Source organism: Equus asinus, chromosome 5, assembly GCF_041296235.1.
Source record: "Equus asinus isolate D_3611 breed Donkey chromosome 5, EquAss-T2T_v2, whole genome shotgun sequence".
NCBI classification, from domain to species: Eukaryota; Metazoa; Chordata; class Mammalia; order Perissodactyla; family Equidae; genus Equus; species Equus asinus.
In genome coordinates this window covers 17009000-17035642 of record NC_091794.1, presented here as the reverse complement: position 1 = coordinate 17035642, position 26643 = coordinate 17009000, and the positions used below count along the sequence as shown (strand labels likewise).

Here is a 26643-nt window from a genome sequence, read left to right as displayed (position 1 = left end):
ACTTTGGGGATTTTTTTAGCTGAATAGGAAATGACAAACAATATACCATTGAAAACACTGTCCTTCCCTCAATAGCAAAAATGGCTGAAATAATGCATGCAAAATAACACAGCAACAAATCATATCACATTTATTTGTCTGCAAATGCTGTTAGAAGATGCAAAGAAAACATTCCTGAAGATTTGGAGAAACAAATATTTGAACAAATTGTACAGTGTGAAAGGTTTACTCTATGTTAAATGAAAGTACTAATAATTCAGCCAACAGTATTTAAGTTCAATTTCAGTAATACGAAGAACTATGCTTTTATGAATCACTAAAAGGATTACTGGAGAAGATACCTGCTAAACATCAAAATACGCTCTAATTTAAACAATGTGTTCTGAAAAAACTATATTAACATAGTTTTGGAGTGTGGGAGTGTTTGGTTTAGTTGCAATGGAAAAACGATTTATGGGTAAGAATACAGAGCTGCTTCTACATGTGAAATTCATTCACTTATCATTTATAAGCAATCTATTTTAGCAAATCTATTGAAGTCAAAAGTATACACAAGTGCTGTAGGACGTCATTGATGTGATTAATTTGCTATTGTTTTTTTAATAAAAGCTTTAAAATCTGGTAGAAAACACAGAATCAAATGTGAAGGAACCTTAACATTTTAGTATAATTTTTACGGTACTTTGTAATAAAATGGAGAGTGGCCATAAATATCGTTTGCACCAGTTGAGGCTCACTGGTCATTCAGTGGCCAACTATTGAGAAGCAGTATCAAATTTATGGCAGCTGTGCGTTTTTCTTTTACACAATGACAAGAGTTCTAATTTTGCTGACCTTTCTGTGATGACAGGTGGCTGACAGTACTATGCCCTATAACATATATTTTTGGGAAAAAAAGAAACATACTTGGTCTCTATGTTTAAAGTAATGATACGAACAATGAATGAGAAGGTAGCTGCTTTTTGAAAGACCCATGATATGGAAAGAACGTTTTCTTATCGAATGTTTTTAATTATTTTCGTTATGTTGTGATTTTGTTGCCAAAACCAAAGTAATTGTAAAACTTGTTTCTGTATAATTTAAAACTGTACAAAAAATGTACCTAAATGTTTCTTAAAACTTAGAGCAGAATTTTATAACTTGTTCTAAAATGAAATCTTCCAAATGGAATTTTTAAATGTTTTAAAATTCCTTTGTTGAAAAAATAAAAGTGGTATATATATATATATATATATATATATATATATATCTTAGTTTATAAGAATGAATGACTGACATCTGGGAAGATGGAAACTTACTAGTCAAATTCCACAAAATCTGTTACATAATTAGTGTTTTGGATTGAAAATTAAGTATTGTGATTTAAGACGCACAGCCAACAATGGTCTTTTAGTTACATCTACTATTTTGTGAGGCTTACACCCGAATGATGACCATTCCCACTGAGGATAACAATAACCTGCATGTAGCACCAGATTTTCAAATGACTATTTCACAAAGCATGAAACTAAGCCAAGATATAAAGAATGACAAATATTTAATCAAATTACTTTGTCTAAAAATTTTGTTTTATTAGTGAGAGCAAAAATGTTTTACTATTGTTGATAAATATGACAAAATTAAAATTTATTTTAAATATTGTTTATTTATTTATCTCATCCTTTAAAATGCCTATTACTTCATATGTTCCATAATGTATATGATATGGTAGTGTATGTCTATAATATAGAAATAATTATATATATATATATATATATAAATATCTGCATTGATTGATTGGAGTATGGGCTTCCATTACTCAGTGCCCAGTGAGAAAAACAGAAATGACTGAAAACAGCAGAACTTCAATCCAGGGAATTGGTTACAAAAGTGGAAAGTCTCGTGGAAGAAAAAGAAGGTGGCAATGTTATTTAGCAGTGAGTACCTGCAGAAAGCAAGAGAAAGTTTCGTTACCCAGAGCTTGCAAGCACTGTGCTGATGAGGCAGTTGGAGAACTGATGCTGTAGCTGTTGGAATCACCACTGCCACTGCTTTGCAGGAAGCCAGGCTCCCGCACTCCTACTGACATGGCAAGGGCCCAGGAGTCCACAGTCCCACCAATGCTGTTTTCCTTGCCAAGGCTGCTAAAGCTTCCAGTCACCTATGATGGCTGCTGATGTTCTACAACTGCAGTACCATCGCTGCAGTCAGCAGTCCTCAGAGCCAGATGCCAAGAGCTGTGTGCTACAGAGGCTGCTGGAGCACCATTGCTGAGATTGCTAGTGCCAAAAGCAGAAGGGAAAAAAATTCCCTCTGATCTTCTGCCAGTGCTTCCCATTCTGGCAAAGCAATCTGGGAAATGTAGTTTTAAGCTTCCACCGTAGAAGAGAGCATGGAAAGGGTGGAAATGGAGTAGAGAACCAGCAGACCAATGATCTACATAGAGTTCAAAATATTTTTACTGATGTGATGTATAATTTTTAAAAATTGGAAAATCCATTGCTCTGGGGTGTAGCGGTAGGAGCTCAGTAGAAACTATATCTTCAAATTTTATTTACTTGTTTTAGAAGATGGATTCTGGTCGTGATCTAAAGTTAGGGCTGTTATTTGAGAAGCACACACTGCTAATATATTATTTATTTACAGCCGGTGTCTGTTTTGATTAGTTAAAGTAACATTTTTTATTGGTCTATGCCCATGCCTGATCAGCTATAAATGTTTTGCATATCACCCACCACTGCCTAAAAACTCTGATTTGTTATTTATTTCTATACACTTATTAAATTAACTTTTAAAATAATAGTAACAGTGAAAATGTGGCACCTGGGAAACTTCAGAATTTGCTTTATTTATAATATCTAGTATTTGACTTTATAATATAAAATATTTTATAATATCATTTTATTGTAAACATCTGATTAAACTGCTAAAGCACAAGTTAATTATTGAGTGGCATATTGAGCTAAATGCATTTATTGGTGGAAGAAATTTAGGTGGAGAAGTTTATTTTATGCAAACCATATGAATTTTATTAAAATATTAGCTTGGAGTGGTTTGTAGTTTATTCAATTGCAGACTTTTAGATATGACATCATAAGAAGCATGTATTGGAGTCCCAGACCATTAAATTTTTAAAATGAACTCCACAATGATGATTTATTTCTTTCATAGCCCTTTTTATAATTAATACAGATTTAATTATGGGCAGTGTTCTTCTCTTATTGATTACTAATAAAACTATTTCCCCAATGGGTGAGACACTTGTTTTATGTTTATATTCTACACAGGTTTAAGTGATGTTAAGAGAATTATTTGTATTGTGGAAGGTCCAATTACTACATTTTAAGTGGTAAAATGTCATCAGTTTGAAATAGAGTAGGACATCTTATTTAATTTAGTGATAAGTCCAAATTTATGGATATTCAACATGAAGTAGAATTTGTTTTTGGGGGGAGGGAGGTGAGGAAGATTGGCCCTGAGCCAACATCTGTTGCCAATCTTCCTCTTTTTGCTTGGGGAAGATTGTTTCTGAGCTAACGTCTGTGCTAATCTTCCTTTATTTGATGTGGGCTGCTTCCGCGACACGGCTTGACAAACGATGCTAGGTCTGTGCCCAGGATCGGAACTCGTGAGCCCTGGGCCGCCGAAGTGGAGTGCGTAAACTTAGCTACTATGCCACAGGGCAGCCCCTAGAATTTGTTTTGATAATTTTGAAAATATATATATTCCCAATACAATTATTAAAACAAAATTTAATTTAATGTAATTCATTTCAAAATTTCTATTTCACAAGAATCCTGTAAAACATGTCTGATACAGTATCCATTCCGAATATGTATACTCTGATTAATGAGGTTTTTCTGTATTTGTTACTAATAGAAATGAAGAAAATGGAGATTTTATGTAGATTCTTTTCCAAAACTCAATAAGACCTTATATGTTTAAAAGGTGATGGTTTTAACCCCATACCTTATTGGGGCTAAATGAGCTTTCTTGTTTCTACCCATTTTGAATCATTCCTATGGCCTGTTGCCTCAAAGGAGTTAGCAAGCTGCTATCATGCTGACTCTATTATTAATAACTGGCTTCAAAATTACTGGACAGATTGTTATTAATGTTTCCAACCCTTTAATCAAACTGGTTCATGTTATGTTTCTTTTGTCACCTTTGAAAGTTATTTATTTATATGCTGCTTTTCTTGATTATCCTTTCTTAAATTTTACTTTGAGACACTTAATATACTTTTTCTCAAATATATGTAAAATAGGTATTAGAATTGTATGGGGAATACATATGCTTTCAAACCTGATCCCCATCATTCATTTTTTTCAAGAATTTCTTCCTAATCTCATCAGTTGTTTGTTCTAGAAAATTTTTGGAGTAATTTTGTTAAGCTCCCCCCTCTGTCCTTTACAAATTCCATTTGGATTGAGTTTAGGCCTGACTTCTACCACTTACTAGCTATGAGACTTTGGGCCTCAGTTTCCTCACTTATAAATGAAAACATTAATAATGCCTTTCCGATAATGCTATTGGGAGGATTAAATGAGACAGTGTATGTACCACTAAGCACAGTTCTTGACACATGAGGTAGTGATAACTTGCGTTTTAAGAAGGTATCCTTAATACAGCAACAGCTTTTATAGGCTGGAAGAATGTGAAGACTGAGTGTTTGCATGTAGAGTCACCTGGCAGGACAGTGGTGATCTCACCAATCTGCTGGACAGACAGCATCTATAGCCAATAAGGTGCCTCTTTTATGTCTTCTATGTGTCTTTTATTTTTCCTATATTATTTCTCTTTCTTTTTCCTGGCATATTTGATATAACCTGTATGTACGAATAAATTATTACATATGTGTTGAAACTTTAAAGACAGTTGCTGGCACTGTCCTAGATTGTTTAAGAGGAAGGATTGAGCAGGGGGCAGGAAGAGTTCACGTAGTGTATATGTCTCATACATTTTTCCAGAGCCAGGGAGACATTGCAAATGATATTTTTATGTTTTTAATCCTTTGATTCAAAATTTATTGATTTTCAAACTACTTTCATGAAAGTATTTTCTTTCCCTAAATTTCTGAAGATATTCGTATCATTTAAGATCAGTTTATAGAGGTTGTACATTCATATCATTTAAGATCAGTTGTAGTAACAACAATAATAGCCATCATACTCTGGTAATTCAGACATTAATCTCTACGCCTCTTCTCCACATGGCTGTATTTCTCCTGTATATTTGAGGAAAAAGGTGATTGACTCATATCCATATCTGAGTCATTCTATGCTAACGATTCTTTTGATTTTTTACTCCTCACTATTTGCCATTTTTTGGCCACTATTCAAAGCTCTACCAGACTTTCCTTGGAACTCCTGGAGTATTTTCTTTCAGTGAGAAGTTTCTGTGTTTGCAAAGGGCACAGTATAGGGGTGACAGTATGGCAGTACTTTCATTTTTCCATCCTTTTATTTCTCATTACACTACTAAATAAGGCTGTAGAATGTATCAACCTTTCCAGAAGGTTTGGAGAGAAGAAGAATATTTGCATCGCAAAAATGCAAACTTCATTGAATTTAATATTAGGCATCACTCGTTTAAAAAAATCTTTTGGCCACCTTGACATGGGGAACTTCTCACTGCCCACCTTTCTTTCCTGTCATTGTCCTCTCTTCCTCCTCCCCTCTCATCTCTATGCTCCCCTACCTTCAAATTGTTATTCATTTCTTATGCAGCACACTTTAACCCCGCAAGAAGAGTTGTTCAGGCCCCATTCTAGGACTCCAACCAGCTTACCAAGGTGTTTTCCTCAAAGGAGGTGGTTCCATTTGTATAAGGAATGCTAAGGCCAACTTCAGATTTATACTTGAACACTTATGTTGTAGATGTGAAAGAAAGAATGGATAAATGAAAGGAAAATGCAACCTAAATTTTCTTCTCAGAGATGGTATGAATTAAAATTCTGCTAGCTATAGGGCAATATTTTTTTTACTCAACATTTTATTGTGAAATTTTTCCAAATATGGCAAAGTTGAAGAGTATCACTTTTTTGTCTACTATAACCATTTTTGTTTTTCACAAGGTCTAAAAATAAGAATATGTTTTATATGTGATTTAATACATTTTAAAAATCCTATTTACGGGTTGTTTATATCATCCTTAGGACACAAATTTATTAAAGTTTTTAATTAACCAAGGTTTATAAATCCCATGTGTTGTTGCTTTGATTGTTCATTTCTTCATTCATTCACTCATTCAAGAAAACTTTGTGAAGCTTCAACTATATTCCAGGTGTTCTGCCAGGTGTTAGGCTGACAAAGCTTATTAAGTAGAGCCTCTGTTCTGGAGGCTCCCTCGGTCCAGGGGAGAAGAGAGGCATATTAAAGGAGAGATGAAGACAGCACAGCACAGGGCATAATAAGGCCACGCCCAGTGATGTAGTTTATATGTGATGCTTTGTTTTTGTTTTAAACGTAAATATTTGTTGACTGGAATTGAAATTAGATATGCATCTCTTCCCATATAACGATCATAGTGCTGGTTTACTATTAGTAAACTGATTTATCTGCAATCTCTCTTAGTTTTTCTTGGGACTGATGGGATACAATTGTAAAACAGATAACCAAGATTAAGGATTATTACTTAATTAGGCCACATAGAATTGACTATATGACAATGGCCTCAATGGCAAAGTCAGTGTACTAAGTAGTGTGGCATTTATTCATTTTGACCCACTTTCCTTTTGCACCCATGTACAAGGGCTAAAACTCTTGTTCTGTCCATCATTGCAACCTGACTCTTGTTTTCACCCCTCCTCCTCCTCCTTCTTTTTAACCTGGGCAATAAAATTCTCCTTTGAGAATGTGTTGTGAACAATCTTTAAACTATCCCAAGACTTTTTCCTGTTCAGCCTCACATAATATAAAAACATTAATGATGTCTGAGAAAAGACTTGGTAAAAGTATACTTGGGATAGTGGTAAATGCTTTTGAAATCAGTTGACATTCTTTCCTTTCTAAAATGAAAAAAAAGTCTCATCCTTCGTGTACTTTGGGAAGTATTCATTTGCCAAGACAACAGTCTCTGATCAAAGTATATTGTGACTCTAAAATTAATGAAATGTTATGCTCCAGGGCAATAGCTATCATTGATTTCCACAATCATTTAAGAAGTACATGTACTGTGTACTTGTAGAAGACACTTCCTAGGCACCTTGGAGACAGTGAATAAAATACACTCAATGGATCTATAAACCACACTGTTAGAGAATAAACTGTCTGTAATGTAAGCTCAGTACCTTCCTCTGTTCCATGAATGTGCATGCCTACACGCACATACACACACACACATGCACACAAATACACCTCTTTCATAAGCCACATTTTAAATTTAGGTATTTATATTTATTTTGTTGAATTTCATTTTTGGCTTTTTAAGGAAGGAGCACAAAATTTAAGGCATTGCATTACATGGAATATCACATTATGAAGCAGCAAGATTATTTGCTTGCACTAATATTGTTTACACGCCTGTCCCCAACCAGCCTGTGAAGTCTTCAAAAGCAGAAACTACATCATATGTTTTATCTTCCTTTTTGCATCCCAAGTATAGAGTATGGTGCACAGTGAACACACAATACATATTTAGTTGAGGCACAAAGATCAGAGCAAGGGTAAATTCTTTCTTGCAGAATGAGTCATTAGTATCAAAGTCTTTAGAATATCTCTCTAAATAATTCAAAGTTAAAACCAACCGTATAAAATCACATGATGGTATTATTCAGCATCTCTTACAAATCATTCATAATTGAATCCTTGCCTTTTCCATGCCTTCTCAGGCTATGGGAGACAGGAAGTTTTTTATTGTATTTTATTTTTTATTTATTTAGTTTTTTAACTAATTATTTGCATAACATTAACTATTTCAATGACGGAAACTTAAAGGACTATGTAGCATTTTTTTGGTTTGTTTTTTAACACAGGACCTTCGGGAGAATAATTTATAGGAACTATATATAATGCAAATAGGCTTTATAAATTGATAATCCCATTGATTACAGGTTATTTTCCAGTTCAAACCAATGGAAGCACATATTTATGGACATTTGGAAACAAACATCATTGAATGGATTATGTAAACTTTTAAATAGAGTTGATAGGCTCTTAAACCAAGTGTATGGAGAGCTCTAGGTGTAGATTAGAAGAGCAAATTTGCTCAATGCTGTATTAGTAAGCAAGGTGTGGTGAGGAATCATCAGGAGGAGTTGGATTTGACTACACTCACAGAATCTCATGGCTAGCTGGGGCCTTAGCTATCATTAGATATTAGTAGACAATGTGGTGTTGGGATTAAGCACATGCACTCTAAACCAGACAGGCTGGGTTCAAATCCTGTTACTGTTCTGCTTGTGATCTGAGGCAGATCACTTCACCTCTCTGTTTCTTCACCTAGAAAATTCAACTAAAAATAATCCCTACCTCATAGGGTCCTTATTAAGGTTTAATGAGTTAATAGATGAAAAGTATTTAGAAGAGTGCCTGGCCCATAGTAAGCATCTAAGCATTAGCTATCATCATAATCTTTATTATGTTATCCAATTCAATTCCTCCCTTTAAAACTTAATTTTATAATTTTTTTAATGTGAAGAAATGGAAGCTGAGGATGGTTACATGACTTGTCCAGGGTATACAAACTATTTGTGGTAAAGCTGGGACCAAAACCAGTTTTTAACTTCTTCTTTAGAATCTTTCTACATGATCAAATTGCCCCATGGCATATCAACATATGAAACAATTTAATTTAATAGTTTTATAACTTCCAGAGTCTGAGAGTCACTTAGGATTATTGTTTCACGTGCTAGGGTTAATTCAATACATGCGTCTCCAGTCCCAAGAGGGAGAGTGTATCTTGAACTCCAGAAAGTTCTAAGAATGTGCCACTTATTGTGCTTGGAATCTAGTAAAGTGTGCAGGCAAAGAGAAAGTGTTGAGATGTTGTGCATTTTTTACTAAACCAAAATATTTGTTTTTCTTTTTCAAATTCAACTAGCTAGTTGTTCTTTAGAAAAGGTGAATAGCCTTCTTGGTCCTTTGCATTCCTTGTAACTCCTGCTGGTAGAAGTCAAATACCATTTTCTTATTCTCCTTGGGTTAAAACAAAATGAAAAAAAAAAATACCTAGAACCATGTTTTAAAAAGTCAGGACATACTAATGTCTAATTTGAATCACTCTGTTGAACTGTGAGGCTTGTGCGCTCTTTTTAAGTCACATTTTTCTTCATTTGAATAAAGCTTCAGAGAAACAATGGGCAATGGTGGAAAAACAGAACTGCCAGGCTGGGCAGTGAGGGGCAATGTGTGTGCTGCTAACGTACGCACATTAAGTGTATTTTAGAAAGGGTCTTCTCAAGACATGTGACCAAGAGTAGGGGTCTGTTACATCCCCTTTCGTGTGTGTTCCCTCTTCATTAAACAACCACCCTTGACTGGGGTAAAACACTACCGCCACACGAGAGAATTAGAATTGGTGGTTTACAATGAGAGAGGAGGGTCTGGACTCTTGGTTTCTTACTAGAATTTTCCCAGGACAGTTTGCATAATGTGTGACAAGACATTGCCATCTAATTTCTTTGCTGTAGGTTGTCTACCCTTAAAATAGTTAAACAATATTGATCTCTGTTCTGAATGTGACCCAAGGTTTAACTGACATTCTAAAAGATTTTTGTGAGTCGGGAGAGGGTATACTTGATCCATAAGTTGTGTATTGAAGTAATTAAGTTATTTATTTTGTTAACTGAATACTGACTTCCAAATGAATGAATTTACCCTTATAGTAAGGTAGTTTTGTTTATGCAAAGGAACACTTTCTAATTTTTGCAGCATGGTAAAACACTAAACCATACAAAAAGGATGATTTTACAATGAATATACTTAATGTACAATTAATTATTGGTGCCCAAATGCAGGGTTTGAGTAGGTCAGATGCACTCATATTTTTCATTTTTATGTAAATTTTCTGTAGACTATTTAACCTCTCTTGTACTGTTCCTAAGTCCTATCTAAATGACACACAGTCAAACTGTATGGAAACATTTTGAGGAAGGGTGGCTGTCTAAGTAGACAAGCAGAGTCTAGTTTTAAAAAATTGAAGGACAAGGAGAAGGACTTGAAACTAGGTCTGTTTTCGGATATTTGTAGTTCCATAGCTGCAAATATATCACTTATGGGAGAAAAAGCACCTGTGAGTGGGGAAAGGGGCGGGGAGCACGCAATGGGATGTGGCGTGTCATGCCAGCATTATTTTGGTTCTAGCGTGTGAAAAAAAATTGGTTAGATGTATCAGACAAAGAAAAACAGTGGTTTTTTTTTTTTTTCTTTTAAGGAAGGTTTATTTAGCAGCTTGCTTTATTTTTATTTTTCCCTCCTCATAAAAGAACAAGGGGTTTCTGCTATGGTTTCAGCCCCATAGTCTATGAAATCTTGTCCTGCTTGTGATGGAAGCTCCTTATGGGATTTATTTCTGTTGTTGTAACACTATGTACTATATGCATTGCACCTGTTCACACAGAGTACATTGCATTGTGATGTTTGTACAGAGAGATGCTTCACATAAGAAACCAATCTGCCTTCTTCTAGAGTACTAGTCTGTTAGTTACTTAATTGAACTTAATTCTGTTTCTGTCTGCAATTTTGCGTATGGTCTTGCTTTATTTACTGAGCAATGATTTCTTCTTTGCAGTTATCAGTTTTGTCTGAGATCAGTTTTCCTATTGTATGGAGTCTGTTTCCTTCAGAGCCTCCTTTAAGACTGCTCTGACTTTAAAATCATTACTAGGCTTTTGTCAGAGCAGATTTGTTGACACTCTTCTGACATTAAAAAAATAAATTTAAAAGATTTCACAAATAAGCTATGCATTTCACTATTTCCTACTAATATGCAAAAAATGTATTTATGATAATTACATGTACTGTGTGCCAGAACTGAAACAATACATTCCTCATAATGGAGCATAAATAAAGAAGGTGGAGCCAGCTGCTCTTAAACTGTTTATTTGCAAGCAGTAATGATATAGAGAATATACCTTTTTCACTGTTAGTCTGGCAATACTGAACCTGTTGCTGCATTAGACGAGTTGCATTTTGCTGGATAGGGGAAGGAGGGCTGTCTGCTGTCTGGTAGGAGGGCTTTGTCTGTGCCTTTCTCTCTCTGTTTCTTTCTGTTTTTCTTTCTCTCTCTCTCTCCTCTTCTCTCTCTCTCCCACTCGCTTGCTCTGTCTCTGTCTCTCTCTCCCTCTCTGCCCCCCCTCTCCCTCCCTCTCTCTTGCTCTCTCTCTCTCTTCCCGTCTCTGTGGTTTGTAAGGTAGGTTGCAGTGTGTGTATATACACAACATCAAGAGCAGGAAAATGGACTCATTAGGGAGGCAGGCAGTCATTACCACTCACACTGTACTTCCAGGGAGACACCGATTATGAGAAGAGAAACTCAGCGCTGGGGAAGAAGGTAGGGCAGACAACTTTCATAAAAAAAAAATCCTGCTTCCTCAGTCCCCCCTCTACCTATCATCTCCTTTAGCCCCCAATGCTTTTATTCTTTCTCCCTTGAATTTTCATTTCCAGATTTAAGTTTGACAGTGCTATTGCCAGCTTAAAATTTGGAACATCTATAGGAGGCCTACCCTCTACTAATTTTCCTTCCACTTATTTAAGGGTGTGCCCTTGTGATTCAGTTTAATTACTTTAAAAATAATTATAAACAAACCTATTTTTCTCACTAAAGTACCAAATAAATCAGTATCTCTCACTCTTCTATAACAGACCCCTCCGTATGTTTGTTAGTCTCTGTGCTTTTCTGGTCTGTTTATGCAATTCCATCTGTCTGTCTATATATCATGTTGTCCTTATTTATTGCTAACTGGGTTTTGTTAGTTATGTGCCAATGAGTTTTAGCTGCAGTGCCAGTGTGGGCATTACTAAAGTGAGACTCTTGTTCTTTGTTTTACATTGAAGTTTAAAGTCCATATTTACAATTTAAATCCTTGAAGCAGGTTGAATACATTTTGCCAGCATATTTATTTGATGGCATTGGCCATAGGTGAGTGGTAGTCCCTGAGGGTGGGTGAGAATCCAGTAATTATTTTTATCATCACAAACTCTTCTATATTACATCTGGGGGGTGTATTTTGAAAGGAATAAGGTACTCTGTTTTGTAACTTTTATTTTGCAGATGGACTTTTACATTTATAGGCATATCACTGTGGTTAGTAAGAATGCAAACTTTCTTAACAAGCAGTTTTTATCCTAGGACAGTTTCCTTTTAGTATGTTACTGTTTATTTATGCTTGGGGAGGGTGGGGTGGGGGGCTGGCCATCTTTTTACAAAGTGGAAGCTATGAAGTGTATCAGGCCATCTTGTGCAACAACTGTAAGTATTCATGTAACATTTCGGGGACTATAAATAATGTATTTGTTATTTCAAACATAGTTTTGAGGTGCTTTCTTTTTCCTTTATTTTTTTTTCTTTTTTATGGTGGGAAAAGTTTCATTTCACAACTAGCTGACATTGTTGAAGAGCTTTCCCAGAACAGCGTTCTTCGAAATTCAAAGGAGTAGTTAAATAGGTCCATTTGAAATGGACTCCTTAATGGAGTTTTCCTTGGACGTGTCCGAAAGTAAAACTGCTATTCATTTGATAAAAATTAAGTCAGATAGTAAGATACACAAATGTTTGCAGCACATATATGAGCAATGATAGAAAATGGATGCTGATCTATAGAGATCTTTGATAATAACAATCACCTTTTTGGTAATAAATTATTTATTTAATAGAAGTGGCAGACTTTTTTTTTTTTTTAATTCCATTAGGCCTCTCTGACAACACAAAGAAGTCCATAAAGCAATATTCTTAACCCACCTGGGACACTAGAGCAGATTCCCAAACACATTCTCAAGGTTCAAACCTAGTAAAATGTTTATTAAAAATCCATTATTCCAAGAGGGTGGTGAACTTCTGCTGCTGAAAGTCTTTTTTTTCCTTTCTTTTTAAAAATTTATTTGGAGACTTTTAATTTGCTTATCTCGCCTAAACTGTCTTTTAAGCTGGCAAGGCCAGCCTTGACCAAGAGTAGTACAAACAGTATACTCAGTCAGGTCCTATAAGGGACTTTTTTCCCTCCAAAGGTCTAAAGGGGAACTTTTGGGGGACTCTATTGAAAGGATATGTTAATATGGTACACAGGATATGGTGTTTCAAATGTGCTTTCCTCCATTTCAGACTCTTGACCCAAAAATTTCTTTTAAAACTAATACATCAAAAGTGTACGTGTCTCATGCACCTGTCATTGTCTACTTTAGCATTGTGAGGACTATCTAAAATTCTACCCTTTTTTCCCAAAGAAACCTTTCATATATCTCTCAATCAACAATTCTCTTTTTATGTATACTTGTATGGGTGAAGATATCTGTGTGCACATCTGTGCATTTATGCACATATTCTCATACATGTATGGGTAAAGAAATCACGGATTCTTTGCAGATATTAAAAAAATTTCATGTTAAGCCTATTTATGTTAACTAGAAGCAAGCAAAAAACAGAGAGGCTTTTAAGAGAAGATGAAAATTTCTTTTAAGCTTTTGGAAAGAATAAAAGAAAGTAAAAATTCAGTCATTTTTCTGGTTGACTTGATTTTTAGAATGTGTATATGTTTTCTTTTGCATTCTAATTCTTAACCTTCACTAGATCTAAAATATTTTTGGTATGAAAAATCATCTTGGCCTTTTCTGGGAGGGACTGTCACAATCTAAATACAGCAGGACATTGTGAGATGTACATAAGCAAACTTAAAACCAGTGTACCCTGCTGTATAGGGCTTTGGAAAGCTGAAAGCCCTGCGTCACAGGAGAGCTATAGAGTGCCAGAAAAATTCATTAAGCAGCCTTGCTGGTTATGGTGGACTCCTCCTATCAGCACATGAAATCTGCCTGTTGAGCACCCCGAAGTCTTGGTCAGGTCACAGTGTGTTTCATTTTAATGTTGGAGCAGACTGTTATCTAACACACTCGCATAAGGAAGTGCTGTAAAGCACTTATTTCATGCTTTGCCGTGCCCTGTAGCTAAAACAATTTGGTACTGAGTGACGTGTGTGTGCTTTTTACTCCTATCCGATGAAAATCAGCTTTGGCTCCTCGAAAAGGACCAAAACATTGGAATGCAAGACAGTATAATTCAAATGCTAAGCACGTGCCAGTTTAAACTCTTTTTTTTAACTTAAGGGGAGAATCACTATGATTATTATTTTTAATATAAAGACTATATAATAATTTCCTGGATTTTTACTCATTAACATTTCAAAACTTGTGGATACTTTTCTTCTTCATGCTTTTCTCCAGAAGCCTACATTTATCCAAAGGATAGCAGCTGCATACTTTCCCCTGAAATGTGAACAAATAAATGGCATTCCTGTTTATTTATCTATTTTTGAATTTTAATTATTAGTCCTTGTGCTAATTAACAAATTCCCGTATTCATAAAATCTGGCACTTCATAAATATCCAATTGTGTGATTATCTACACATGTTCTGGCTTTCTATAAATATAGAAATTATCAGTGGATGTGTTTACGGACTTGCCCAAGCCCGAGTAGCGGCTGGTCATGCTGCCACATAGGAAGCCAAGTCCAGACCCTGGGCAAATGTGTTGCCCCAGGGTCTGGCAAGGTGTGGGGAAGCAGCATCTGGCTGATATTGCTAACTAGTGATCCCTTCTGGGAAAGGAAGGACTGATGTTGACATTCTTGGAATGCCACTAGTTCCAGCCTTCCTCAGTCCCAAGGGTGGCCTCTTTAGGTTTAAAGGTTGATAATGGGTATTAGAGCCGACTTGTCCTGGAGGCCACTTTAGAAATGTATTTTAACCAATTACATTTTTCAGTGGAAAATATACTTTACTGAGCTTCCATAAAAGAAGTCAAATAGTATCCCCATCTTAAGTGCCTTACTAGTGAGGATCTAATCAGCATGAGAAGTCGCATAGTACGGAAAAGAAAGTCAAAGTATTTGCATTCATATGGTTGTGTAACTATCACAAGCAAATTATAGAAATCAGACATTACTTACATAGGAATAGTTCACTGTACGCCAGGAACAATAAGCACTAGCTGTTGAGCAAGTGTGTACATGCAAGAGTTATTAAATTAGAAATCAATCCTGTTAAATGACTTTTTCATATTGTATAAGCCATTTTGGTTACCTTATACAATCAGTAGGTATTATTTATAATGCTACTGCAGTCAGCACTGGCCGTTTTGATTCTTTGCTCCAAACTTTCAAATCATGTATATGATTCCTAGGTATTTGGCAAAACTCGAAACTTGTAATTTTCTTGAAAACCTATGTTTCATGCCTTTCCATTGCTTAAGTAACTTCTAGCATTTTACACAATCCTTAGGGATTATAGCCAATGTCAAATAACTAGCAAAATCCTTTTAAGTCTTTACCAAAAACCCAAGGGCAATATCTATATCTTAGAATCTAGAGAATGCCTGAATTCATGTTTTTCTGCAACATAGATATTATACATGCAATCCTCAAATAACATTGATGTCAATTATGTTTAATGTATCAAAAATATATTCCTTGAGCTCTTTTACTTCCAATTTCAACATAAGCAAGCTTCTGAGGCTGCAGGACGAAATAATACCGTTTATTATTACTATCATGTATGTAGTAACCACTACAGCAGATGTTGGAAACAACAGTCAAGGGCCTACAAGAAAAAAGGGCTGTTCTGCCACTCTAGCTGTTCAACTGTAATAATGAATAAGTGGCGTGCTATTTCTGCACTAAACTGTGGAAAAATTATGCTTGACTTTGGCTTCATAACCTCTCTTCTACTCCGGGATCAAGCCTTTTGGTGATTCTACAGTTCACTTGAAAGTAATCAGCTTGAGGACATGGAGCTTGCCTTTCTGGAATCTTTTGACACGCAACTGAAACTCCAGCCTGGGGTGTTTTGTAGTTCAATTAACCAATGCAACTTTATATAACTACTTTAACTCAGGGAAAGCTAGCTACTGACTTCCAAGTGAGAATACTGAGACAAGGAGCAAGGGCTGAATTCACATGGTAACTATCTAGTTACCAAGTGCAGACTGAGGATATTATTATTAATTTTTGAATCTTCAGTCTTACCTTTGAAACTCTGATGGAAAGGGTGGTCATTATAACATAGTGTCTTTACTTCCTTGATATTAGAAGTGATTTTTGGCACTGATACCTCTGTGTCTCGAGGTATGATGAATTTAATGTACATGTATATATATTATGCATATAAAATGTTAAGAATCTATTTGAAAACTTTCCATATTAAATAACTAATATAAGGATCTGCGTTCAATATATATAAAACTATTTAATGGAGTTTGGGGTTTTGGGAAGTTAAAAAGATGTCAAATAAATTGAAACTAAAAATGCCAATAATTACGAATATATACATAATAGTTTTATTTTGTTCTTCGGATATTCTTAATCTAAACTTTTTTAAAAATCATGTTTGAATTTAAATTATTTGAATTTTAATTCTCTCTAATGTTTAGAAGGCTTTAGTTTTCTACTAAATGAGCCTGGATATTTGCTATTTTTACCTTTCCTTTCAGAAATGTTCTCTGAATTACTGTTGTAATCAAATTGTGATTTGTTGTTGGCAAATTCCTTTTATAGTATGAGCTTCTTTCCAGTAAATGAAATGCAACTGGAGAAAATTAAAGTAATGTTGACAGTTTGCTCAGGTACCAAATTAAAACTTAGTGGAAAACTATGAATGTTCTAGGCTATGTAATTTTTCTGGTAGATGTATGTATATATATGAGAACTGTATAGCTATTATTGTAAACAAACAAAAACACCTATTTAGACACCAAGACATTTAAACAGTGAGAATATGATCTTCCCTTTTATTGTTTAAACGGGAATTGTGTAGACAGAATTTCAAGGGTGGCTTTATACTGTTGGGTTATTTTGTTTATTTGTTTTTAAATATTGGACACACTAAAAGTTCCTTTTGGCGCAGTAAGTGTACTCTGGGTCTGCACATATTTACTAATGTCTCCATCTTGGCCATTTGCACCTGTCACCTGGCTTTAGGTTGGGCAAAAAGAACTGGAATAGTTCTTACTTTTTCTACCTTCTCAAATCAACAATGACTTTATCCCCTTACCTCATCGATGGGGGAAGAAGAATAGAGATGATTAAGAAGCAAATAGAGATAAGAATGTGGATAAAGCTGATGGTGAAGGGAGTTTCTAAATTTATGAGTATAAGGAAGGAAAAAGACTTTTCCCCAACTCCCCAGGAAAGCCATCCTACCTATCCGACACAGCACTGTCTTCTCCCTGTGCCTGTCTAAAGCAGATCTACCTAAATTCCTCCTCCACTCCAAGACAGATTCCAATGGTACCACCAAAAGAAGATCATAGAAGAGAAAGTCATAACATCTCACATTTCTAATGCATTCACTGCCAGGTTTTCTTCATACCTTTTGCCTTTTAAGCCTTGGGTTTGGAGTCGTGAGCAGGTTTTCATAGTTGGTGGACAGATTTGACTTGTTTTGATAAGAAGCCTTCCCAACAAAGCATTTCTAAGGCATGCCGCAAAACAGCATTGCGAGTTTAATTAAAACGGATGAAGTATTGACTGAACAAGTTTGTGTGTGTGTGTTTCCTCTCTAAAAATAAAATAAAGTCAAATACTTTTTATGTAAAGCAAAACAGAAAACAACTCTAAACTTCTATCAGTCTGAATGAATTCACATTTCTTTTTACAAAATAGCTTTTCTGAAACCATTTTTGTACGGTGGTTAGACCAGCACATTCTACTCTCTCCCCTGCCCACTTGCCGCTTTGCTTTTTAAATGTTGAATGAATGTGAATAGTTTGTTAGTTAAAAAAAAAAGCACATGCTTGTAACAGGCTCAGAATCTACCTATGAACGTGAAGATGTGCCAGGGGTTATATACCATAGTTTCAATCCTATCAACTTAGGGTGGAAATATGTGAATAAAAGTTTTAGAAACTTATTAGATTTCTAGTATGTTGAGAGAAACTTTATGGTGTGGTAAAAAATAAATAAAAGCCCTGCCTTGGAGAGCAGGAGGCATTAATTAATGCAAAAATAGATTTAAAATGGTTAAATCTGGAGGCCCGGTTTCTAGTGCCAACTGACCAAATTACTGAATTAATTATAATTTCTCTCTTCCTCAGTTTCCTTGCCTGTAAAATGAAGGGAAAGAGATCCTTTTCAGATTTTCGTTTATCTTAAAGAATGTGTGATTTTATTTTAAATAGCTGTATATGTAGATAATTCTGCTTGCGTTTTCTACCTATAAATCACAAATGTTTGGAGAGAAATTTAGGTTGGTAAAGAGGGAAGAATAAAGGAAGTTCAGGTGATCTGAGAGAGCACACGTAGTTTAATTTTTTAGTGGTGGTTGTCCTCAGCTTAAGTAGATGTCATAATATATTATTGGGTCTATTTAATGATTCAATGAATGCAATAAACCAAAAATTGTCATTTGTCAGACAAAGTGACATAATTGCCTATGCGTGGTTTGAGAAAAGGGCTGCTTTTAACTGAGTGGAGCACAACATGGTTACTATGGCTCCATTCCTCCCTGCTGGCCACTAGATGGAGAGGCGGTCCATGTCCACAGCCTTGCCCATGGTAAACAGCTCACTTCTGACTTTCTGTTAGCAAAGCTGCACTCTATGAGTTTGGACATTTCTATGAACACACACATGACATTTTGCGGAAACTATCAGAGAATATATTCTCTTCTCTACAGGCATGAAGAGATATTCGTGACTGCAGGATGACCTGCTCCCTCTACGGCCACTGTTAAGGCTGGTAGACCAGCAGAAGGCCAGTATTAACAACTCCAGTTTTAGTTGTCACGACAGAGCCTCTTGCCTCTCCAATTTGCCCATTTAGAAAGAGCCCTGAAATGAATGTCAGCACGACAGTGCCACCTTGTGTCCCTGTTGCTGTCAGAGTAACTGATGCATGAACCAGTGAAAAGGAAAGAAAGGACATTTACAAAAATTTGGCAAATTGTTTCAAGCTCTGATTTTGCGGTAGCTGCACAAAATCTATCTTTCAGTGTGTTTGGCAATTCTTACCACCCAAGGACAGGTTAGGATGTGTGTGCTTTACCCCTTCTGTCATCCTAGTGTATACTGAAAATACTTTAGAAAGTCCGGGCGTGAACAAAGATGTATTCAATTTAGAATTGGGGATGAAGAAGGAAGGGATGGACGAACAAGGCAGCGATGGTCAAAGATAGTCACCTAATTCTTTATCATCTGTAAAGCCTCAGGTCAGTCATTGCAGACAGCTCCTTCCTGCTCATTCTCAGAACAACTTTTATACGCATACCTTGGTAATATCTCTTTTCACATTGTATTTGCCATTGTTTGTAAGCATATCTTCCAAGCTAACCATGCGCTCCTTGAGGACAGTATCTGTCTTATTCGTCCTTCTGCCTCCAGAACTTTCTATGGCATTCAGCCCAGAGTCACTCACGTGTCTGAGGTCTGAATGAATGATTATGTCTGGCTGGTTTGTCACTTCTCATTTGTTTTATTTTTATTTTTTTGAGTTTTAAATAATTTAGAACCTTTTCTCTTTGGAAAAACACCTTCTGATACCAACTCCTTTCCAAACATCCCTTTATAAATTTACTTTCTCTCACATTAAAATGCCTGTTTCTCCTTTTGATTATGAAAACAGTGTATTGCCTATTCATGACTGTATATTGTAGTTGACTTTGGGGTAAAGATACTTAATTTCTGGTTTTAGCTTTATAACAAATTTGCTGTGTTATCTTGAGTAAGATACTTAACCTTTCTAGGTCAGTTTCCCATACATGAAATGAGCAAGCTGGACTAGTTGATCTTAAGGTACTTTTGACTCAGGGTTTTTGTAGGGATTGGACACATGTTAGCATTACTCTAGTTGTGTATTTGATTTAACAGTTTTTTAAAATACTATGATAGCTGAAAATTAAATTGCCAGTCTTTGAAAGTATCATTTGATATCCCATGTTTTAGAAGAGGAAACTGAGGCACAGGGACTTTTCTTATAGAGGACCGAACTGTAAATGGGCAAGGTGAATAGTCTGATAACGGATGGGCATTCCAATTTTTTGTTTGTTTTTAATTTTTTTGTTTGATTTTGGTTAATTGATCTCCATTTTCCTTCTATCCTTTAACCATAAGGTAAATGGACTACAATAAATTTAAATAACAAGATGAACCCATGCTTTGGTATAGGACTATCGACTGCTTGCAATTTAGAGACTCTTTCATGCTATTTTGGCTTTTTTTAAATGACAGTTAAAAATGAGCGCTGTTTTAAATTTCAGAATTTTTGTATGGAATTTACATCTGGAGTTTTCAGTCCACATATTACCGTAAACACAAGAAAATTGTATGATTTTGGGCAAGTTGCTTAAGCATTTTAAGCTCGGTTATTTTATTTGCAGAAAGGTGATAATTAGTAAATGTTACCTTTTCTACCTCACAAGGTTATTATGAGGATTGAATTAATGTATATGGAATTTCTTTATAAAGAGTAAAGCACTATACCAATATTAATAATATTTAACGTTGTTACTCTTCTAATGGATAATAGAAACCTAAGTCAAAGCAAAGTAGACAAATTTAAAAAACACTGAAACTCATGGCATTTCTTGTTGGAGTGCTTCTTGGTGGTTGTAAGCTCTCTGGAGATGACTTGATATGTTTGCCCAATTTCATATGTTTTGGTTCAAAAACCTGTGTTAATAATAATAATGATGTTTATGAGCCTAAAATTAGTGTTTTATTTAGATAAAATTTTTTACCTACCATTCATAAGTTCATTGTTGACAGTGATATTTATTAAAATAGAAGGTAAAAAAATTTAGAATAACCAAATATGATGAAAAATGTTTACATACTTTTTCTTTACTTCTTCTTCTTCTTTACTTTTGGTGAGGAAAATTGGCCCTGAGCTAACATCTGTTGCCAGTCTTCGTTTTCTTTTTTTGTTTTTCTCCTCAAAGCCCCAATACATAGTTGTATATCCCAGTTATAAGTCTTTCTAGTTCTTCTACGTGGGGTGCCACCACAGCACAGTGTGATGAGCAGTGTGTAGGTCCCTGCCCAGGATCCGAACCAGTGAACCCTGGGCTGCCAAAGCAGAGTGTGCAACCTTAACCACTATGCCACCAGGCCAGCCTCCTATATGCCTTTTTGATATTGTAGTATTGGGCTCTAATCCACTGGTTCTTAAACCTTGTGTACTTAAGAATTACTTAGGATGTTTACTACAATTCATATTTCTGAGCTTCGTCCCTAACAAGTTTGGGGTGGGACTTAGGCATCCTGGTTTGTAGGTGGTCCACAAATGTTAGAAAATGAACCTTTCCTAGGTTATTGTACATCATAATCACCTGGGGGATTTTTAAATGCACGGATATCTAGGTTCTACTTCCAGATATCCTAAGTTAGAATCCTTAGACTGGTATTCAGGCATCTATATTTTATAAAAACTACTTCATAGATTCTTTTTTTTTTTTTTGAGGAAGATTAGCTCTGAGCTAACATCTGCTGCCAATCCTCCTCTTTTTTGCTGAGGAAGACTGGCCCTGAGCTAACATCTGTGCCCATCTTCCTCTGCTTTATATGTGAGACGCCTCCCACACCATGGCTTGCCAAGCGATGTGTATGTCCGCACTCGGGGTCTGAACCAGCGAACCCTGGGCTGCTGAAGTGGAATATGTAAACTTTACCTCTGCACCACCAGGCTGGCCCCCATAGATTCTAATATTACCCCAAGATTGGAGAATCACTGCTCTTGTTGTCAGAGTATGTTGTTAAAATATATTTACTGAATTCATCCTCATTGTTTGTATTATTCCTTAACTAAATATAATCTCATTTATAATAGAAGGACAAAGTGGATACTGCTATGTAAGAAAAGTTTAGGCGTGAAAAACAATTATCACTCTTGCCCTATAACCCTAAAATTAAGGAAGAGAAAAGTTACCAAGCACCTTTCACATAAATTGCTTAATTTAATCTTTACAACAACTCTGTTGTATACCCTGGTTTTCTGAATATGTTACAGACAAAAAACTGAAGCTCATAGAGTAAATTGCCAAGTTCACACAGATGTTAAACGTCAAAGCCAGGATTCAGAGTCCCTACTCTTTCTACTATATCATATTATTTTTTTCCCTTAATTCAAGAAACCTTTACCGAGTTCCTATTATATTAAGTGATAATGTCTAGCTTTGAGGGCAAAAAGTGTATTATACTGATACGGTATAATAGTTATTGCTTACATCATGTAAAAGAAATAGAAATTCTTTTTCTTATGTTTCCATTGAGAAACAATTTTTAGCTAGAAGTAGAATTTAAGTCTTCTGGATGGTCAGAAAGGGTCTAAGTAGTAATAATAATTGTAATCATTGGACTGTTGTCTATGGGATCTCTTTTAACCCCCATGCCTTTGCTATGAGGCATTTTTTAACTCAGTTTACAAATAAGCCAGATTTGGGATGGTTAAGTGACTTACCCAAGGTTGCAGAGCAAGTAAGTGGCAGAACCAGATTGAACTCTGGTTCAATCTACTTTAACAGCAAAGTTAGTGTTCTTAACCACCCATATATGCAGTTTCTAACTCTGCTTTACAGTTAACCTGCAGAATCAGGCTGTTCCTCCATTTGATACGTACAAGCCACTAAGTGCTAATTAAATGTTGTGGTCCTTAAGTTCATTTCCTTTGAAGGGAACTAACCATTTTGCCACACTTAATCAGTCCAGTAATTTCTTTTTAAAGTCTTGTAAAGTTTGGTGTTAACGATGTATAATACTTTAGGGAAATCAGTAGGAGTGAACAATCTTTTGTTTGTATTTGTATTTGAGAGTTGAAACTCTTTGATGGGACAGATTATTTGAATAAAAGTTTCAACCTTATCTGTTATAACATGCCATGAAACACAAAAATTTCATGGCATAGCCATTGTTATTGGTCTTAAAATAATTGATTTAAAATCCAATGAAAGTATTAATAGAATCAATGCAACAGGGCTTCATAAAATCTAAAGACTGATTCCTGAGTGCTACTGATGTTCTTGTTGGAAAAAAAATGCTTCCTAGTATAAAAGGACAGTCTATGTACACAGTGTAGTGTGCAAACTAATACAATTTCTGGTTTATCTAGGATATGAATTGCTAAAGATGTTGTGTTTATACATTTTTATAGATTTACTAGTATTTTAAATAGGGGTATTAATTTAAAGGAACTCTGACATGTATCTTTTAAGTGTGAAAATAATCATGATTTTTACATTTTTTGATGTGAAAATAATCAAAATAATCATGAAAATAATCATGATTTTTACATTTTTTGATATACATGTATTTTGGGAATATTATTCATTCCTCTATAATTATGTATTAAAAGATACATTTTTTAAAAGACCCACAAAGTCACTAACCAGGAGATGTAGTGTTATCCTTAGCAGACTTAAAGTTTATTGGAAATTTGGGATCTATTTTAACTTTCTTTTCTAAGGAATGTCTTTTCCCAAGTGTCATTCTTTTCAATTCTATCAAATGAACGCTAACCATGAAGAGGGAAGGGTGAAAATATAAAATGAAGAAGTTTGCCTATACTCCTTTTACAGATGGAGAAATTAAAACTTGATTTTTTCGAAAGTCCCATTTAGCAGCAGAGCACAGATTGGAAAATTTGGTCGGTGATTTATTTAGGCTCCGCAGGGAAAATCCTGTAGGGTGTTTTCGAATATCCTAAATTTATTTTGATTTGAGAGCTGCTTGAAGGGCATGTCTATCTTAAAACAGTTCTCCATTTTCCTGAGAAAAATTCCAGTGGAGCTAGTTGTGGGAGGTAGTCTCCCGACAATGAACCTTTTGGGGCCAAATAAGCACTTTAACACAACTTACTCCATCCCTTTCCTTAAACCAAAGCCTGTCTTGCCCACTGGGCTTGTTTAGCTTTGACTGCTCATTTTATTTCTCTGCAGAGGCAAAGGAGACAGGAAAAAGGAGGGAAAATAACTGATGGCATGTGGGTGAGGTTTTGGCTCAGGGAATACGTTTTGAAAGATCCTAACCAGTATGGGGATGGGGAAAGCAGTTGGTGTCTGAAACTCACCCCTGTTCTAGAGATTGAGAAACAGAAACCAAGAGAGGTTAAATAACTTGCCTGAAGTTACATGGCACTTTCCAATGTTGGGGTTGGTCCTGCGCACTAGGCAACTCATTGCTTTACTAAAACAGCTGGATAACCCAGCTTCTCTGTTGATCAAGGTGCGCTTCTACCATCCCTGCTCCTTTTGACTTCCCTCTTTAATTTTTTTGAATACTCTTTTTTAAAATCTAAAAAAATCATTCTGCTTATAATTTCGAGTTTAGAAACTCATTGAACAAATATCTTTTGACTATTCAGGCCATTTAGAACTAGCCAACCTGTGAGGACAGTGTGGGCCATGTGAAGCCTTCTGCTTCCATATTGTTGGGATTTTATGTAAGTAATGAACATGGAACCAGAAAAGAAAATGGCTTTAAATAAATTGAGTCTGAGCTCCAGGCAGAGCTCTAAACATGATAAATGTGGTGGGCACCTAATAAAAAATAGACCTTTTTTTGAAGTCCTAATTGCAGCTGATCTTTGGATTTTGAAATTAAACATCCGCTAAGGTTTGATAATTTTTCCTAAATTGTTGTCATTATATGGATTTAGGGTGGATAAGGGGACCATGGTAGAAATATGAATCAGTACTTTAATCTTCCATAAAGGGTTTATAACTGCCCCAAACATCCCCTCTGTTTGGACCCCATGGGGAAATTGCTTCTTGGCCCTAGTATCACTCTGTCAAAGTTGTGAGTATATATTGAATTAATTTCTCACTGATATAATGAATATTTGCTTTAAAAAAATAGTAAAACTTTTTTGATGTTGAGGTGCCTGATGAGTACTATGGTTTACCTCTTAACGCCATTAGTGCGGTTCTAGATACCAAGCAAACTCAACTAGAAGATAAGTTTTATTTGGTTCCGAGGGACTAATTAAATGAATATACAGCAGAGCTTAGAAGTGATGTCATCATATCAGACATGGTGCGAACAGGCCCCAGTGCACTAACAGATCCTCTGCATTTTTATTAGGAAATATTTAAGAGTTTTGCAGAGCTCCAAAATTCCAATGAAAGTCAGGTAGATGTCCTCATATTGACATATCTGCAGATTTGGTTTCTATTCTAAGAGCTGCAGTTTGAATTAATTGAGGTCAGAAGCAGCTACCCATTTGTGTCCCATCTACTTGCAAATAGCAGCTTGTTTCCTTTTAGGGTCTGACGAGGTGGTGGTTGTTTTCTATATCTTAGTAATAAAATCAATGGCGGCAGCACACATAGGCTAATTGTTAGAATTGTAAGGCTTTGTTAGAAATGGAATATAGGCTTTTGGTAATACTCTTAAATTCACACCAATTGTCAGGAAATTAAATATGGTTCTTTAAGAAATATATCGCAGGAGGCTTAAACTAGATGTGGTTAAAAAAAAAAACCCCAAAACCTCTTCACAGGCATTTAGTTATTTTCTACCTAAAAAAGTAATTTTCCTTTTATCTGTATCTTTACTAAGCCTTTAAGATGAAAGAGGAGAGTGACCGCCATAGAATGACAGTGACCTAAAAGTGTAAAATTAGAGTTAGTGGAGTTTGTGTAATCTTGAGGACAAATATAATCCAAAATATTTATCAGTGAACTCAAAGGGCAAATGCTGCTTTCAGCATACTGCAAATAAAATGCTTAATTAAAAGTCCCTAAAATATAACAACTTGTTCTTAAGCGATTACGTTGTGTCTGAAGAAATTAAGACTGAAAAAAAAAGTTAAAAGAAAGAAAGAAGAAGCTGGTTGTGATAAATTTTTTCTTACATTTAGGTACTTTTAAGAATTGTTTTTATTAATTTCTAAATTTGAGTGAGAGGGAGATAGGCTTGGATTAATTGCCATTTGAATAGGCAGTTTCAGATTTGTAGGCATCTTCTGAACCAGGATGGAAAGACCATAGAAAAAAGTCTAGTGTGGAAATGATATTTCATGTGGTGAAACAGAAACTCAAGAAGTTTCCTGTGATAATAAGGTGAAAGTGGTTACCAAAGAAACAAAAGTTTCTTATCACTCTGCCTGAGGCAAATGTGGCATATTAAGCTTAAAATGAATTCTCCTCTCCTGAATGCACACAACTCTTATTAATGTCTTGGAAATTATGCACACATAGGAAAAGAGGAATAAGATTTTCTGGATACATTTGAGTAAGCATCCATTGGGATATGGGAGCTTTCTCATGTCTATGGCTATTTTAGCACCGAAGTGACCAAAAATCAATTTTTGCTATTTTACCTTTTACTCGGGTTTAACTTTGGACTGAATGACTTGCTTTCATCTTAAAAGGGGCCTTTCTTTCCGTGAGAGTTAGGTTCCCTGGTGGCCTGAAAGAGTTAATGCAGTTTCCAAGAGTGTCCAACTTACTTCCAGGGAGTAGTGCCTGCATGTGAGAGTCTGGCTCCAGGATATTTGTTCACATCCCAAAACCAATTTGGCACAAC

General features: G+C 35.5%; 1 protein-coding gene across 39 annotated transcripts in view; it reads left to right on the top strand.

Annotated features, from left to right (window-relative positions):
- The window catches only part of ZBTB20 (zinc finger and BTB domain containing 20), a 770050-nt gene that overhangs the window by 34964 nt on the left and 708443 nt on the right, over positions 1-26643 (top strand). For 19 of the 39 annotated variants that reach the window (XM_070508912.1, XM_070508895.1, XM_070508890.1 and 16 more), the window contains exon 1: positions 11130-11472. The exons of the other annotated variants lie outside the window; for them this stretch is intronic. The gene's annotated coding sequence lies outside the window, so the exon portion shown is untranslated. Of the gene's footprint in view, positions 1-11129; positions 11473-26643 lie in introns of those variants that run through there. 39 annotated transcript variants of the gene reach the window in all.